The sequence below is a fragment of the Canis lupus genome, chromosome 31 (genome assembly GCF_003254725.2).
Source record: "Canis lupus dingo isolate Sandy chromosome 31, ASM325472v2, whole genome shotgun sequence".
In the NCBI taxonomy this organism is placed as follows: Eukaryota; Metazoa; Chordata; class Mammalia; order Carnivora; family Canidae; genus Canis; species Canis lupus.
Window position 1 is genome coordinate 21,381,728 of NC_064273.1, and position 14,285 is coordinate 21,396,012.

Consider the following 14,285-nt stretch of genomic DNA (forward strand, 5'->3'; position numbering starts at 1 on the left):
CAAGCAGAACCAAGATATGTAACCATGCTGTCAATATCCAAGCTGTCTCCATATTTTTTGTGTTGTTTTGTTTTTAAAGATTTTATTTATTTGTGCATGAGAGACACACAGAGAGAGGCAGAGACATAGGCAGAGGAAAAAGCAGACTCCTTGTGAGGAGCCTGATATGGAACTCGATCCCAGGACCCCAGGATCATGCCCAAAGCCAAAGGCAGGTGCTCAACCACTGAGCCACTCAGGTGCCCCCAGGCTGTCTCTATATTGACCATATCTTTTATTTTCTTTACCCTAATGCTTTTAGCATCTGGGGCCTTACTGACACTACAGGGACTGCCCCTACCTGGTTTAGTGAATTCCTAGAGAGTAAATAACTCACCCAGGAATGCACGTCTCAAATGCAAACCAAACAACCCACAGCCCACACCTCCAAACACCTTTTGTGTAGCCATCTCACACTCTGAGCCACTCCTCCACCTTCCCTAATCATGCCAGGGCCAGGTACCAGACAACAAGGGGCAGCCCCTATGCCCCAGAGCCCACTAAAATTATTTAAACTATCAATCCTAAGCCTGTTTGCCCTGCCTCATCCATCTTCCCCTTAAAAACCACAATAAAGGCTCTTATCCCCTCTCCATACATCTCCTGACCAACACTGGTGCTTCCCTATGTGTACCCCCCATCCCTGCCTCCGCATGCCATGTTCCCTTCTCTCTGATCTGTGAGTATAACCATCTTTTTAATGGCAGTCATCTACTGATCTGTTACCCTTATTTTACATAAATAATAAAATCTATTAAAATACTACCCCACAGTAACTGCATACAGGCCCTTTCCATCACATTTCAATGGGAAGATAGAATTGAATAAAATAAGTATGCCTTAATAATCTAAATGCTAAATTATGAGATCAGTGAAGCACAAAGTATTTTTTTATCTAAAGACTAAGCCTTTTATTAAGTAAAAATGAGTGCCAGTTATTTCACTCATTAAATGGGTTCATTGACATTCCTGGGTGTAAAAGTGTCATTTCCCTAGACCATCAACTGCTGCACAACCCCTGAGCCATGAGCCCAAGCAGTCCCCTCCAAAAAATGGTCAGACTTTAATTATGATGGTTTTGAAGATAAAAGATACTGTGAACTCAATCAGGCTGAGATGTTATAGGAAAACATATAAGAAGGGAAAGACTGAGAGATCCCATTTTCCATTTGGCCAAGAAACCAATTTGGTTCAATAAGGTTTTGATACTATTATCAGAGTTCCGATTTCCAAGGCGGAAAAAGTCACCATACAAGCTTTCTGTCTATGTTACCTAATTTAATACATACCATTCCTCTATCATTGGCTTAAATTATCTTCACTTTATAGATGTGCAAATCAAGACACAAGGATGTTGAACAGTTTGATATCATGTTTCAAACCTTGTTCTGCCTGTACATGTCATGTTCTTCTCATTAAGCCCCAACACAGCCACAAAAGTCTCAAGATCTTCAGCCAAAGTTGTTGTAATAGAGGTAATTCCTGCATTTCGATTAAAATTTGGCACTGGTGATTGGTCATCCTATTTTTAATAATAATATTGAGTGAAGTTTGAGATGATTTTCTGTATAAAACTCAAATTTAATTTTCAGCAAATGTCAAATTTAATGGGTGTAGGTAATAATCACCCTCCAGTGTCCCTATGCATTATTTTTCCATACCCCTACATAACACTAAGGTAGTGTCTATACTCACTAGGTCTTATCACTTTCCCAGATAGTATATTCCAATAGTAAGATCCAATCCAGAACTGAATACCCTCTGTCCAGAGTAGGTTAGCTGGATTGAATGCAGAAAAAGGGAGATATCCAATGAAATTTTAATTTCAGATAAACAACAGATAAAGTTTAGTGTAAGTATTTCAATATTTGTACTTATAAAAAATGCTCATTATTTATCAGAAATGCTAATTTAATTATATTTTACAGTGAAATAAAGATTTATCTATATTTTATCTGGCAACTGTAGTCCAAAAGCTTCCAGAGAACCTGAATTCCTTCTGTAGTTTCATCAGGACGTGGTTCTGTTCTAAGCAAGAAAAAGGCTAAACCCAGAAGCCTAACCCCCACAGGTTTCCAAAAATAAATAATTATTAATTATAATATAATAATTTAATTAGTCAATTTTAAAAATGGAGTGTTATGGGGCTCCTCTAGACCACATCTGTGGACATTTTTACTCCCAGGAAATTTCTGGGATTACCTAGAATCAGATGAACTTCCAAAGTAGAAAAGACAAGATAGCATGGCTATTTGCTTCACTAACTCATCCCTTCTCTCAACAAGGCCCACTGAATCTCAAACTGCATTTGAAGTCTTCATAATGGGTGGATATGGAAATAAAAGGAAAATATTATGGAAGACAGAAAAAGAGGATAATTAAGTTTCATTAAGTAGGCCCAGAAACCAGTAAGGTCATATAGAGCCACTTTGAAAATATCAAAATGTTTTCATTATATCTATTGTTCTAATTTGAAATAACATTTCCTTGTAACAAACAGCTCAGAGCACCATTATTTTGGAGAAAGTAGTGTTCCTATTTCAGACTATTTGGAAAAGGCTTATATTTAATCCATTATAATCTTTCTGAACTCTTCTTATGGTGATTGTCGTCGCCTTTTGGCATATTAGGTTTCCCTGGACCCACTAGACATGGAAACATTCTTTTTGTCAACGCTATTTCCTAAGAGAATAATTCATTTTTAAAGAAAAACATAATTTATTTATCAGGATTCAGACTGCTATTGCTGCACATCACCTGCAAATATTTTATGAGGTCTTTTTTTTCTTTAACTTTGAAAACTTGTAACTTGGTTCAGTGAAGGTGGAACCTTTCAACTGAAACACAAAAATGACAACTTGCTGTCACACAGAGTGTTAAAAAGGGTTCTGACTTGAGGGAATATTGGTGGTTTGGCGACATCCATCTTAGTATATATCTCTAGAACAGTGACTATCATATTGTTCTACTTGCCAAAATGTCATGAACTTAAAGCTGGCCTCAGAAAATTCCATCAATGTTGGTTGTGAAATTTCCTTTGGCTTAAACAGAAGAACAATACTACATGCTCCCTTTTGTGCAAGACTGTTATTATTAAAGCAATTTAAATTTAAAAAATCAGTTTAATAAAACCAATCATACACTCAGAATGCCTTTTTTACAAATTCCAACTAGTTGAGTCAATGAAGACACTTCAAGAGTTTAGAAGGCAAATGGTTTCTTATACCTGACTTTTAAAAATCTGATTTAGAGCTCTTCTCCATCCAAGCAGATCATTGTCCAAGACCCTTCCAGATGAGCTTAATGAAGGCAGTATTAAGAAGGCATTCACTCTTACTGCTAAAATTTTGTCTTGGAAAATTGCTATTTTTCATAAGAATATTTTATTTATATTAACATGTAATGTGTTTATTTTTAAATTATTAATAAATATATATGTTTAATTTCTTAGTTTAAATCCCTAGTTTTGTAAGTACCAATAGATATAATCAATATAACAAAAAAAAGGAAGAAAAAGAAGAAATCCTCTGGGATGCTTAATAATTTTTAATAGTATGCAAGGGTCTTAAGAACAAGAATCTCTACTCTAAAACCATGTGAAATTTTCTATCAACTAAGGTACTTTGAGAAGCTACATTATTTTTCAGAGTATTATTTGCACTGGTAAAACAAGTTTCCTGAATATCATCCCAAGGAAGTGCCAAAGAGATAAATATATATTCATTTCTTATATACATTTATATTTTTTAAAGTCTTTCCATATGTTTTAAGCAACTTGGGCTTCTCTTCTCCATAAAATATTCCAATATTTCTCTGCTCAACTAAATACAAATCATTCACTTTGGAGAGAAAGGCACCTGGAGGGGCAAATTTCTAGACAAATGCTTCCCAAAAACTGTTATTACACTTAAGCGCTTATTACACGGACAGGGCAAACACTATTCAGGTTAGAAAATAAATCTGCAGGCAGCCCGGGTGGCTTGATGGTTTAGCGCCGCCTTCAGCCCAGGGCCTGATCCTGGAGACCCAGAATTGAGTCCCATGTCAGGCTCCCTGTATGGAGCCTGCTTCTCCCTCTGCCTGTGACTCTGCCTCTGTGTGTGTGTGTGTGTGTGTGTGTGTGTGTGTGTGTGTGTCTCATGAATAAATAAATAAAATCTTTAAAAATTAAAATTAAACATTAAGAAAAAAGAAAATAAATCTGCTGGCCAGTGAAGTTGGGATCCCCCTACTGGCTTGAGACTGGGGCTGTGTTCCCATGGTTCATCCACTTTTACCTCCACTTTCTCTAAAATAATGAGACCTAGAAGGAGAAGTCAGAGGAAAGGCCAGAATTCTCTAAGTGGTAGAAGAGAAGAAAGGAGAAGCAGAAACTGAGGACAGGTATAAAGGGAATTTGGGGGGAAATAACTCTTTATCACTTGCCATTTCTATTGCCAAAACAGAGACTAGGAGCAAGTGTTAAACACTTCACTGCTATTTTCCCTAGACATTCCCCCACCAACATTTGACAAGCTGTCCTTGCTCCACGTTGTTTCTTCTACATTCTCTATTTGACTCTTTGTTCGCATTTTTTCTTTTCTTTTTTTTCTAAAAGTTTTAGTCACCTTTAATGAGGTATCATTTACATTTAGTAAAATTTATCCCTTGTCATTGTGCAAATCAATGATTCATGATAAATTTATATCATTATGTAATCACCACCCCAATCTCGACAAAATAGCACCCCAAAAGTTCCTTCATTGCCCATTACGTGCAATCTTTTCCTCTATCCCTAGCCCAAATACTAGACATTCACTGTTTTTTCCTTCATTGTATTTTGCCTTTTCTAGATTTTCAAGTGAATGAAATCAGAGAATACATAGTCTTTTTTCTCCATCTTCTTTCACTTGGCATAAGTTACATGAGATTCATCCATATTGTTGTGAGCACCAGTAGTTTATTCCTTTTTATTGCTGAGTAGTATTCCATTGAATGGATATAGAATGGTCTATTCACCTGTTGATAAACACTTGAGTTCCTTCCAGTTTGGGCTATTATGAATCAATTGCTAAGGATATTCATGGAAAAAATTGTAAAAACATGTTTTTATTTTTCTTGAGTAAATACCTATGAGTGGGATTGCTGAGTTATATAATACATATATATTTATTTTTTTGAATTTTTTATTTAAATTCAATTTAATTAACATATAGTGTATTATTCATTTAAGGGGTATAAATCTGATTCATCAGCTGCCTATAATAGTGCTCATTACCTCACGTGCCCTCCTAATGCCCATCACCCAGTTACCCCACTCTCTTCACCCTCCTCCCCTGCAGCTACCCTCAATTTGTTTCCTATAGTTAAGAGTCTCTTATGGCTTGCCTCCCTCTCTGTTATCTTATTTTATTTTTCCTTCCTTTCCTCTATGTTCATCTGTTTTTTTCCCTTAAATTCCACATATGAGTGAATCACATGGTATTTGTCCTTCTCTGACTGACTTCTTTCACTTAGCATCATCTCTAGTTCCAGTGTTCTCATCTTTTCTTCTAGCAAAGAATTGTTCTGTCAAGTACTTTCCTTCTTTTTCTCTTCTTCACATCTTTGTTTCTTCCCTTTTTCTAATTCTTTGAAGACTTTCTTTTTCTGCCTTATTCATGTCTCTTCTACTTTTCAAAATTTTTGTCACTCCTTAGCCTCAAAATGCATGTTCTTCTGCCCTCCTTCCCTTCCATACTAGTCAAATGGAGTTTAATTAACTAAAAAGTAATAACACATATCTTGTATTGTATTAACAATTGTATAAACTTGAAATATTGGACCAGAAGGAACTATAAGTGTGATCTTAGAGGAATGAGTTCATAATACTCTGTAACTGTATTTTATTTTAAATAAAATTTTACAACGCAGAAATAAACATCTTCCGGATCATCTGAATGAATATGTTTAAAAAAAAACTCTACCACTTCATTTCAATGTCTCACCTGTGTTGAGACATATTTACAATTGTGTACATCTAAGTTAACGTCAAATGATGTCATATTATGCTGTAGAAAGGAAGGATTCACAGTAGTTCATTGGGAGAATTGAGTCATCAAGTAGCACATAGTAACATGGACATATGTAGATTGAAAGAACTTATACTAAAGAAATTACTACAAAATCCACATGGTGAGTGGATATATTTTGCATATACTGCCTAACTTTGCATCACTTGAAAACAATGAACTAACATGCATATGGTAGTAAATGCAGAATATTATTCCGTTCCCAAGGCCAATAAAAGTTATATTAGAAAATCATTTAATGCAGATTCCAAAAATGCCACAGTACTAAATATCTCTTGAATACAAAAAAAAAAAAAGCAGCCTCAAAGATTTATCAAGAGACACCTCACTAAAATAATAATCGGGGAGTTTTCTTCATCAAGGTTTTTGTTAAGAATATATCTGATTGACTTTTCCCTTCTGATAATGTGTAAAATCCTAGTAGTCTAACTTTCAGAAGATAACAACTATAAAATCATAAAATCCAGAACAGGAGAGTAGGGGTAGATTCTTCTGGGACATACACATTGAAGGAGAAGAAGAAGAAGAAGAAGAAGAAGAAGAAGAAGAAGAAGAAGAAGAAGAAGAAGAAGAAGAAGAAGAAGAAGAAGAAGAAGAAGAAGAAGAAGAAGAAGAAGAAGAAAGAAGAAGAAGAAGAAGGAGAAGAAGAAGAAAGAAGAAGAAGGAGGAGGAGGAGGAGGAGGAAACATTATCATATAAAAAAAGTCAAAAATTGTCACCAGAAGATCTATAACACAAGAAAGGATAAAGAAAGTTTTCCAGGCTTAAAGGAAATGATCCCAAATGGGAATTCAAATGCTGATAAAGAAATGAACAGCATGAGAATTGGTAAATTACTGGTTTAATTTTTTTAAGTTTGTTTTGCATTATTTCTCTCAATTTGTTTTTAATACATACAGTTTTTTAGACCATACATTACAATATTCTCTTCTGGTGTTCACATATATGGAGATCCAATATATGCAACAAATGTAGTGAAAAGCTGAAAGGATATAGACCTATGTGGTTTACATACATAAAGTTGTATTAACTCAAATGAACCATTAAAAGTTAAGGATATATATCGTAATCCCTAGTTCAATCATTAAGAAAATGGCACAAGGCATCTACCTAAAATGTCAGTAGGAAAAATAAAAAGGATTTTTAACATGTTTAAATAACTAAAAAGGGGAAGGAAAGAAAGAATGATTTGCAAAGGAGATTAATTTTTAAAATCAAGTAATGAAATGATAGACACGAACCCAATCATATCAATAATTAGATTAGACATTAAAGGAATAACAATTCAATGAAAAGATACAGGTTGCTGGAGTGGGAAAAAAGTGAGACTCAACTATATTCAGTCTATAAGAAATACTTAAATATACAGATGCAGCTAGGTTTAAAATATATGGATGAAGGGCACCTGGGTCACTCAGTTGGTTAAGTGTAGCAGTCTTGATTTTGGTACAGTTTATGTTCTGGGGGTGGTAGGATAGAGCCATGCATGGGGAGTGGTCCATGCTGGGCTGGGAGACTGCTTGATATTCTCTCCCTTTGCCCCTCCCCCTCCTCACTCTCTCTTAAAAAAAAGGAAGAAAGAAAATATATGGATGAAAGAAGTTATTCTACACAAACAGTAATCATAAAAAATGCAATAACTGAATTAATGCCATACAACAGAGATCGTGAGTCTGAAGTTATTACCAGTGATATAGGAGCTATTTTATGACAAAAAGGGGGGCAACTATTTTATGACAAAAAAAGGCAGGATAATAAAACTATGTATGTTTTTAATACCAGATCATCAAAATAAAAAAGCAAAAATTAACAGAATAAAAGGGAAAAATGGACAAATCTACAATTAGAGTCGAAGATTTTAAAAATTATTTTTTTAGCAATTAATAGGTCAACTAGACAATAAATCAGCAAGGATATAAAAGATATGAGTAAGATTATCAAACTCACCAGAATATTTGTGGCTAATTTACATTTTTAACATAAAGGATGATATTCAGAATCACATCTTTTTTTTTTTTTTCTTTGAGAGAGTGAGAGAGAGCACCAATGAGGAGAAGGCAGAGGGAGAAGGAGAGAAAGACTCCACACTGGGACTGGATCCCCAAGGCAGAGCTGGATGCTGGGACTCTGAGATCATAACCTGAGCCCAAGTCAGAGCTTCACCAACTGAGTCACGAGACCCTCAATCAGAATCATGTGTTAATGATAGTCATATTAATATTGCAATAGCTTATTTCTAAATATATCATTAGAGTACATATTTCTATCCAAATATTTCAAAAAGCATTCAAGGCTTATTAAAAAATTAAAGATTTTCCACTATAATGAATTAAACATAGCTAATCCCCATAACTCAGCATCATTGCACATATTACAGGGCAGTAAAGAAGGTGGGCTGGAATTAGAAAGGACAAATACCCACCATTTGCTTTGACGATGTGGATGGAACTGGAGGGTATTAAGCTAAGTGAAGTAAGTCAGTCGGAGAAGGACAATCATGATATGGCTTCACTCATATGGGAAATGTAAGAAATAGTGAAAGGGATTATAAGGAAAAGGAGTGGGAAAAAATAGAGAGGAAGACAAAGCATGAGAGACTCCTAACTCTGGGAAACGAACAAGGGGTGGTGGAAAGGGAGGTGGGCAAGGGGATGGGGTGACTGGGTGATGGGCACTGAGGGGGGCACTTGACGGGATGAGCCCTAGGTGTTATACTATATGTTGGCAAATCGAACTCCAATTAAAAAAAAAAAAAAAAAAAAAAGAAGGTGGGCTGGAAAGTCAGATGGACTTAAATAAAACCCCAACTCTGCCTCTTCCTGGTTAATGGGTGGGAGTGTACTATTTCCTATCTCAGGATCCTTCACATTCTCCTCCCAAAACAGAATGATAACCACATGTCTCATAGAGGTAAACAAGATATTAATATCAACGTGTTACAGCTGTCATTGTATGATTCTCAAGAACAGGAGCTAATTTGCGTTGCATTTCAGTAAATAAATGAAACTTGTCTTTGAAAATGCGGATGAATCCAACTTGTGACGATCACAGGGAGCCTTTTAAAACCATTGAAGTCACTGGAGGTTTATCCAGCAAAGCTACTGAGATCAGATCTGAAAAGTTCAAATCTTTACACCAAAGCTAAACCCCCTACAGTTCAAGAGTCTTTGCCTGGAAATATGTACGCCTGAGTAGAGTTTTCAATTTGTTTCTTTTTTGAAACTGGTAGTTTCCTTTCCATTGCACCCAAATGTTTCTTATTTCCTTCCCCAGGTTGACAAAGAATATTGATTTTGGGAGTGAGAGAGGTCAGAGGAATTTACGTTTTTTTTTTTCTTCTTGATAGTGTCAGCTTTAAAATGTCATTTAAGCAGTTTGCTTTCCTGACACTAAAAAAATAAACAAATAATCTATAGCCAGCAAGAGATACTAAAATGACCCAAATTGAGACCACCTGCCTCCTGATGAAACTGAAGGGGCTTTTTTTTTTTTTTTTTCCCTTTAGGTTGACCTTTCAATCAAGAACAGTTCAGGTTTTAAATGATTTACCCAAGAATCTTTGATTGTTTTCACTAAGTTTTCCCAAACTGACAAGATTGAGTAAGGCTGCCATTGATACTCATCAGGAGAGTCATCTTAAATGAGATAAACTGAGAATTATTTTCTTTTCCAGTGGTATTTTAGTTTGATAAATGTTCCAAAGAAAAATATTCAACTTCAGGGATTAAAAAAAGAATAATGGAATATTCTCACTTTTTTTTTTTTTTTTTTTGGTCAATAAAGCCTCTTAAAATTGCTTTCAAAGCAAGATGAAAAAGATAAACTCTACAAATACCGTTTCTCATCTCAAATTAACTTATTTAACAAAATTTCAAAGCCAGAAAATCAATTGTTCACTTTATAAAATAGGAGTGTTCGTACTAAAAGAATGTTTATGAAGGATATACAGCATTGCTCTTTCATAATTTGAGACTGCCGAGGCTGCTTGTAAAGCCATAAGTTTCCCATTCCTTGTTAATGGTCATGACACAGGCCAGTGTTTCTCAACGTGCAAAGGTGGACTACTAGTTCCAGAATTATTTGGGAGACTTGTTAAAAATACAGAGTCATGGGACCTATCCCAATTCTTCCAAACAGGAATTTCTAGGAAGAGGTGCCAGGAGTCTATATATTTTTACCAATATCCTCGGATCATGCCTATGCAAACCAAAGGTTGGGTACTGCTATTCAAGGAGATTTGGGGGATCTTGGAAAGGAGCTTGGAAGTTCATAAAGCCCTTACTCTCATAATGGAAGACAAAGGTTTTATAATTTGTTCAATAAGTCGAAGCCTAAATTTTCAGCCATCATCAAGTTTAAAAAAGCGTATATCCAATATTTTTAAATATTTATGAATATTTTCATATCTTTAATAAAATCAGGGTACAAACTTTTAAAATAATAATAATAATTTGTGAAATCCCAAAATAAAGTAAAAAATGAAGAGTATTGTGGTTTGGAAATCAGATGTCATTAAGGAAAGTCGAGCATAAGAGCTTCCCCTGATATGTAGAAATGTAAGAAAAATTGTCTTAAAATTACAGCAAAAATACTCCTTGTGTTCCAACACCAAACATGTTCCATATTAGCCATCAGGGAAAAGGTAATGTTGAATATGGAGGGTCAGCTTCACTTATACCAGCAGAGTTTGAAGACTACGTAAAAGCTCACCTTTTTTTCTATAAATGATTTCAAAATTATTTACCATTTGACATGTACTACATTCTAAAACCATAGCAGCTAAACCACAATCAATAAAATGAAAGCCAATAATGAAATGTAGATGGACATATGCATAGCCTCAAAATGCTGTAGGTGATTACAGAAACCACATAAGTGAAGATAGTGTGCTTCTGGCTGTCATTTATTCAAGATTTGCTATTATAAAATCCTGCAAGGTATTGCCCAGATATTGCAATGGATATTTGCAAAGTTAAGACTAAGCTTTTTCTAAAAAAAAAAAAAAAAAAAACCTAAGCTTTTTCTAATAGTGGCTCACATATATTAATAAAAGACCTAAATAGTGAAACCTGCTCTTATAAATGGAAAAGGATTTGTATTTAGTTTCAGTGTGTAGTATATATTAATTTTTGTTCATTGGTATAAATATATTAATTTAAGAAAGCAAAGAAAAATTGTAGTTTGCTGAGAATTTTATTAAATCACAGTTCTTATTAAATGAAAAACCATGTCAAATAGCTATGCTATATTACTCAGAAAAAGCTCATCTTCTGGCAGTAATATACTTTGTTCCATCCTAGATTTCACAGGCTAAACTGATTAGCAGCTCACCAAGAACTGTGAGAATTATTCAAAAGAACTAGAAGAGAGAAAACAGGATGTTGTGAGAAACTCACATAAAGAACAGTGTATTATACTGAAGGGCTTTGCATCCTAGAGCTCATAAAATGAAAAAAAGAAACACCCATTGCCTTTTCTCTCAGCTCTGTGAGAGGGATACTTTATCAAACATTTCTGAAAATAGGACATCCTGCTGGTTTTATCTTATTAAACAGGGAATAAAATACATTGCTTTATTAGAGTTGTTTCAAGAATGCATCAAAGCTGAGGACTCTCAACACAGAAATCAAAGAACTGAAAAAAAATCACAACCTCCATATCTCTTCCCCTACCAGAAATCTATAATTGGCTATAATGAATTTAGAATTGAAAGACAATTGGTAGAAATATGACTAAATCACATACCAAATTCACTGAAGCATTTAACTTTCCTATAACTATAGTCTCATGATATCCTTCTCATTAAATAGTTTATGTTTCTCACCATATAGTAACACGATAATTGTTAGAAAATTACTTCTGGAAATTTTAAGAGCTATGGGTGAATCAAGTATTCAATATGAGTGACTTTTCCAAGCAGAACTTACTACATGAAACCCATTCCTCAATCATCATTTTATTCAACAGTGGTCCAAATGGGAATTCAAGCAAGAATCTATTCGATCACATTTTTTTCTTAAAGAAATGAGGAGCTTTGAGTAGGCAGCAGATCACATACTGACCTGTATGCTTCTCTGAAAACTTCAAAGTGACCAGCCAGATTATGGGCCCCAACAGTGATTTTGACTCACTCCCATTGCATGGCTCTCCAGGTGTTTCCTTGGGTCCTGGTCCCTGTCTAGTGTCTTCCCTGCCCCACTTTGATGAGGCTGAAGCCATGTGAGAAGATACTCTTCCATTATTTGAGCTCATTTCTGCTAGAATAGAATTTTTTAAATTCAGAATTTAAAAATAAAATAAAAAGATAAATACGTTCATACTTTTCATTTACTTCCCCTTAAGCTTGGGACAGTAACCAAGATATGGTAATAGATACTTCAGGGACGCCCAGAAGGCTCAGTGGTTAAGCATCTGCCTTCGGCTCAGGGCGTGATCCTGGAGTCCTAGGATAGAGTCCCACAACAGGCTCCCTGCAGGAAGCCTGCTTTCTCCCTCTGCCTGTGTCTCTGCCTCTCTCTGTGTGTGTCTCTCATGAATAAATAAATAAAATCTTAGAAAATAAAAAAATTAATAAGTACTTCATTAGTGGGACTGACAATACAATGTCATGGCTAAAAATATTGGTGAGAGTAGGAAAGTGGACACCAGGAGCTGGAGGAGCACAGGAATTAGGGAAAATAGAAGTAGGGAATAACAGGGAGTTAGTTAAAGGGTACAAACTTTCACTTATAAGATGAATAAGGTCTGAAGATCTCATGGACAACATGAGACTATAGTTAGCAACACTGCATTGTATAACTAAAAATAAGTAAAGAAACTGTTTAAAAAGTGAATATAGGCTCTAAATTTAGACAAATCTTGGAAGACTTTCTATCAATTATTAACTATGAGATTTGTGGCAAGTATGTTAACTATATATTTGACATATAGTAAATGCTCAAAAAATGTTAGCCATTATTACCATGATTAATTATTACAATCTCTATTATGATAATACTAAAGTATTACTATATAATACTATAATAACTATAATACTGACTAGAGAGCAGAGTATGACAATCTGTATGACTGGATAGGAAGCAGGTTAAAAGTTTTGAAGAAGACATCAATGTGTCAAGAAGTCGACTGAGAGAAACAGACATGAGAATAATGAATGGAGAAATAATGGAGAAACAGAAAACAGAAGGGAAAATTGTAAAAAAAAAAAAAAAAAAAAAAAAAGTCATAGGTTACATGACCCAAGATTATTCTGATTTAAAAGTATCAGTTACAGTTCCCTCTCTGAGACCAAAACATACCCATGGACTTCTTAGATAGTGGATCCAATCAGATGTTTGCCACAAGAAGCCCCTCATTTCATACCAATTTCATGTAATACCAACCAAAAAGTGAGATAGGAGGCACTTCAAATCAAGAGAACACCATGCTTTCCATAAATTACAGCCAGAGAAATAAGAATCATTAAGAAGTGCTCATGAGTTGATAAGGCCTTCTGACCAAATGACTACTCAATAGAAAAAAAAGTAACAAGACAAAAAGAAAAAAGTAATGAAGTTGAAGAGAGTGGCAAACAAAAATCAACCAAGCAACCAGAGGTAGATGGGGAGGAGTTCGCAGTGTACCACTGATACTCTCCTGTCACTTGAAGAATTGAAGAGAGGCATACTGCATGCAAGAGGGGAGATTCAGCTTCAAGGGGCTTAAAACCCCAAATTTCCTGAAACTGTGGTGACGGCCAGTGCCCTACCTGACAGGGTTATGGACTGGGAGCTTCTTGTGCATATCACTTATTTTGTTCACTGAGGAATCCCAGGGCCAAGAGAGGGTGGAATAATCCAACACCTTCTGAGAGACCACCCTATCACATATCCCAGCCATTCATCCCCTGTAGTCTGCTTCAAACTCTGACAGGTTGCAAGATAATAAATGATAGGAATGGAAATAGAGTGGAATAGGGAGAGAGAACGTATAACCTATCCCCTCAGCACTGAAACCCTCCCTTATCCTCAGAATTTAAAAATTCAGAAGTGGGCTGACATGACATTTGCTGAATTTGTCTGCTCCCACAGCTCTATTGTTGTGCTTTCTCCAATTTTCACCTCTGATTCACTGTTTTCCCACATAAACCTACTACAACTTGCTTTAAAAAATTAGTATGCATTTACGAAATAAATTCAATTAAGACTATATTGATTG